The 5,000-nt window shown below is 46.0% G+C and overlaps 1 protein-coding gene across 1 annotated transcript in view; it reads right to left on the bottom strand.

Moving 5' to 3' along the window:
* hivep2a (HIVEP zinc finger 2a) overlaps positions 1–5,000 on the bottom strand; it is a 119,502-nt gene that overhangs the window by 96,425 nt on the left and 18,077 nt on the right. The window lies entirely within an intron of this gene.

Genomic DNA, 5,000 nt, shown 5'->3' with positions numbered 1-5,000 from the left:
TTTCTCAGTGTTTGAGTATCACAACGAGAAACACTCCATCATCCCCGGCCGGCTGTTGTCAAAGTGCCTTTGAGCAAGGCCGTTAATCCCGGTAGACTCTGGTTATCATTCAGCCTGACATCCAGTCTCAAAATCTGTTTTTTCTTGAATAAATCTGCCAGTGGGATGAGATAATCCCACTCATTTCCAATGCTGATCAACATGTGTCCAGAATTTTCTTGAATCAAGTGTCATTTTCTTGATCCTTATGAGGTAATCTGCCTTATTTCACCTATAATCCCACTTGTTTCCAATACAGTTTCACTTGTTTTCTCCAGAAACGTTTAAATCTGTTGAAACGAGGCAGAATAAGACTAAGATTAGCCATTAGGATCAACAAAATGACCCTTGATTGAAGACAAATTAACGAAACGGGCTGCTTAGCATTGCAAACGAGTGGGATTATCTCATCCCACTGGCAGATTTTTTACCTTGTTTGAACAAAAACCAAGAAGAAGGAGTTTTTTTTTGGGAGTAAATGTCCAGGTGTGAGCAGTAAAAACAGCATCTTTCCCTCCACACATAATCTCTGGGGCTGTAATTCTGCAGGAGACGGATGCGGCGCGTTCTCGGGTCGCGCCGGCGCTAACCGTCGTTAGCATTAGCTAATCCCCTCCCGGTCGTGTGACGGACGGGCGGCGCGAGGTGCTAGCCGCCAGCGCCCGTTCAGTTTTTAAGCCTTAATACCCTGAGAGCGAACGGCGGGGCGGTTGCCGCGGCGTCGAGCTAATCAGACTTAATGCCACGCGTGTGGAGTTAGCGCCGGAGATGGCTAGCTAACGGCGGCGGCTAATCCTGGCGGCTAAAGGAGCGAGCCCAATCCTCTGTTTTCCCCCCAATGTGTCAATATTAGAGACTGCAGATTAAGATTAGAGGGAGAGAGAGAGGGAGGATGAAAAGAGTCGAGAGGATAAGAGAGGGAAGAGGAGATGAGATGAGAGGGAAGGAAAGGAGAGGAGGAAGGAAAGAGGAGATAAGGAGGCGAGAGGGGAGGAAAGAGGGAAGGAAAGAGGAGATAAGGAGACGAGAAGTGAGGAAAGGGCGAAGGAAAGAGGAGATAAGGAGGCAAGAAGGGAGGAAAGAGGAAAGGAAAGAGGAGATAAGGAGGCGAGAAGTGAGGAAAGAGGGAAGGAAAGAGGAGATGAGGAGACGAGAAGGGAGGAAAGAGGAGATAAGGTGCCAAGAAGGGAGGAAACAGGGAAGGAAAGATGAGATAAGGAGGCAAGAAGGGAGGAAAGAGGGAAGGGAAGAGGAGATGAGGGGGCGAGAAGGGAGGAAAGAGGGAAGGAAAGAGGAGATAAGGAGGCTAGAAGGGAGGAAAAAGGGAAGGAAAGAGGAGATAAGGAGACGAGAAGGGAGGAAAGGGAGAAGGAAAGAGGAGATAAGGAGGCGAGAAGGGAGGAAAGTGAAGGAAAGAGGAGATGAGGAGGCGAGAAGGGAGGAAAGAGGAAAAGAAAGAGGAGACGAGGAGGCGAGAAGGGAGGAAAGAGGGAAGGAAAGAGGAGATGAGGGGGCGAGAAGGGAGGAAAGAGGGAAGGAAAGAGGAGATGAGAAGGTGAGAAGGGAGGAAAGAGGGAAGGAAAGAGGAGACGAGGAGGCGAGAAGGGAGGAAAGAAGGAAGGAAAGAGGAGACGAGGAGGCGAGAAGGGAGGAAAGAGGGAAGGAAAGAGGAGACGAGTAGGTGAGAAGGGAGGAAAGAGGGAAGGAAAGAGGACATAAGGAGGTGAGAGGGAGGAAAGAGGAAAGGAAAGAGGAAATAAGGAGGCGAGAAGGGAGGAAAGAGGGAAGGAAAGACGAGATAAGGAGGCGAGAAGGGAGGAAAGAGGGAAGGAAAGAGGAGATGAGGAGACGAGAAGGGAGGAAAGGGGGAAGGAAAGAGGAGATGAGGAGACGAGAAGGGAAGGAAAGAGGAGATAAGGTGGCAAGAAGGGAGGAAAGGGGGAAGGAAAGAGGAGATGAGGCGAGAAGGAAGGAAAGAGAGAAGGAAAGAGGAGACAAGGAGGCGAGAAGGGAGTAAAGAGGCAAGGAAAGAGGAGATGAGGAGGCGACAAGGGAGGAAAGAGGGAAGGAAAGAGGAGATAAAGAGGCGACAAGGGAGGAAAGAGGGAAGGAGACATGTAGTGGCTGATATTCTGCTTGTCCTTGGTGTTACTGGGTTAAAAAAATAGTAAGCAGGCCTCTGACATGAGTTATCACACACACACACACACACACACACACACACACATCTCGGCTTCCTGTGTGAGGACAGGAAATGATGTCATGCTGATGTGAGCACAAAAATAGGCTTACTCTTAACACTTATCTCTTTGTGTGTGTGTGTGTGCGCGCGCGCGTGTGTGTGCGTGTGTGTGTGTGTGTGTGCGTGTGTGTGTGTGTGTGTAGTTCCTGCCTCCGCCAAGCCGCTGTACAAGAGGCACCTGCTCTCTCTCTCTCTCTCTCTCTCGCTCGCTCGCTCGCTCGCTCGCTCGCTCACTTCCTCCTCCAATCTAGAAAATCACAGCCTTCAGTCGGACACCTCGTCACCTCCTCCTCTTCCTCCTCCTCTTCCTCCTCCTCCTCCTCCTCTTCCTTCCATCCTGACTGACGCCCGCCCTCTCGCTTTGTCTGTGGGGCGAGCGAGGCCGAGCGACAGATGCGAGGAAGAGGGCAGAGCCAGAGAGAGAGAGAGAGAGAGAGAGAGAGAGAGAGGGTGCCAGGGCAGTGACACAGGGCACAATCAATCTCTCTCTCTCCCTCGCTCTCTCTCTCTCTCTGTCTTCCTATGTCTCTCACTCATTTTCTCTCTCTCTCCCAGGCAGGAAGCCACAGCAGAGGCCACCTGTTCCTCCCTGGCAGAGATGAAGATGATGGAGGGATGGAGGGAGAGGAGGAGGAGAGAGAAAGGGAACGTCTGACAAAACCCATTCGCTCTTATTCTCTTCATTCATCTGGATTTGGGACGCGAGGAGGAGGAGGGTTAGTCTGATCGCTCCTCCTCCTCCCCCCTCTTGACCCTGTCATCTCTCGCTCCTTTCATCCCTCCTCCTCCTCCTCCTCCTCCACCTCCTCTCGTCTTTCCTCCAAGTGACTCTCCAGCAGCGAATCGCCTCGCAAACCTGCCAACGGCGACGCGTTTCACGGGGACAAAATCCAGGATTTTCCAGGATTTTCCAGCACCTGAACAAAGCCTTCCTAAAATTCCTACGTGCATCCTGAAGTCCAAAAAAAAAAAAAAAAAAAAAGGAAGATTTGAATTCAATCCAAGTTCTCGTTCAGGTTTTGATCTCCAATGTGCCGTGACCCCCACACGCTCTGGATTATTCTTTAATTTACACTCTAGATTAGCACCAACTGATATATCAGCTGGTCGATATTGACCATCACAGATACATCAATATCATATCTGTATCGGCGTTTAACTATTTTTATTTATTTATTTATTTATTTTACAGAACATAAAGCAAAAGTAGACGTTTTGGTTAATTTAGAAATTAATAATCTGTATTGAAATGATCAGCAGTTGGCCGACGATGCTCATTTATTCATTTATTTTTTTCAGCGTTTACTTCTAAAATTGATATCACAGTGCATAATAATGCTGAATATTCTTTAATAAAGTTACATGTTTCTATACATTATGTCATATTCTGCTTTCCGGTTTCCAAATTCCTCCAGGCCACATTCAAGATTCAAGACGGATACACACATATTTTAGATATTCTGGATTAGCTGTATATTTATATTTATTTATATCACTCTTGTTTTGATATTTTTATACTCGTCCTGTTTTTGTACTTTTTTTTTTTTTTTTGGTGGTGGTGTTTTCTGCACCGGACTGACTCTTAAAGAAAATACGGGCTTTTAAAAAAATTCCCGAGGACACGCAGCCTCCGAGGTCCAAAGCGTCCTGCGTTGGAAACTCCTCCGGTGCGCCGTCCAAAACTTTCAAGCATCTACACGTCGGCAAAAATCCCGAGGGGGGCGCGAAAATCTAAAGCTAAAATTTATATTCGCCACGAGTCGAAAACTTCAAAGGGCCGTGCGCTCTAATTCCCGGAGGAGGAGGAGGAGGAGGAGGAGAGGCGCTCGGTATTCCAGCGTGTACACAGATCCCAAACTCCAAAACAGAAAAGTCACCATGGAAATCTGCCTCGGCTCTGCCTTAGTGCCGCTGAGCCTGGGCACTGGGAGCACGAGGTTTATTACAGTTCACACCAGGACTGAGTGATATGGAAAAAAAAAATCAAATATCACGATATGTTTGACCAAATACCTAAATAACGATATTGTGATGATATTACCGGGACAATGATATTTATTTATTTATTTTTTTTTTTTTTACTGTAATGGAGCCTTTAAAATCAGGAAAAGACATGACTTTGGATCTGAAATCCTATATATCTAGCTTTTTATCAAGATATTAATAAGGCATCAATAAATCTCCCATCCCTAAAACTCAGTGTGACGGGGAACAAAAGCTGGAAAAACAAAAGCAAAATCCACCTCTTTTTTAAAATAAAACACTGAGTTTAGGCGGATTGACGGCAGCTAATCCAGCAGCAACACACACACACACATACTCACACACAACACACAACACACAACACACAACACACAACACACACGGTGAGAAAAAGGGGTTAGAGCACAACTCCATCTCTGGTCCTTAATCAATCAATCAATCAATCAAACTTTATTTATCGAGCACTTTTCATACAAAAGGAGCAGCCCAAAGTGCTTTACATAAAAACAATACAACAAACAATAGACACAAGAGATATCCCCCCTTCTCCCACACACACACACACACACACACTCAAATACACACACACCCAAATTTAAAAACACTGAGGAATTACGAACACTGAGGAAACACAGATAATTGATATATATATATATAATTGAAATATAAGATGACTGTATAGATTAAAATTCAGTAAATATCTAAAAAATAAAAGTAAAAAAAAAAAAAAAAAATT

Source organism: Myripristis murdjan, chromosome 24 (genome assembly GCF_902150065.1).
Source record: "Myripristis murdjan chromosome 24, fMyrMur1.1, whole genome shotgun sequence".
Classification (NCBI taxonomy): domain Eukaryota; kingdom Metazoa; phylum Chordata; class Actinopteri; order Holocentriformes; family Holocentridae; genus Myripristis; species Myripristis murdjan.
This window is presented reverse-complemented; position numbering and strand designations above follow the sequence as displayed.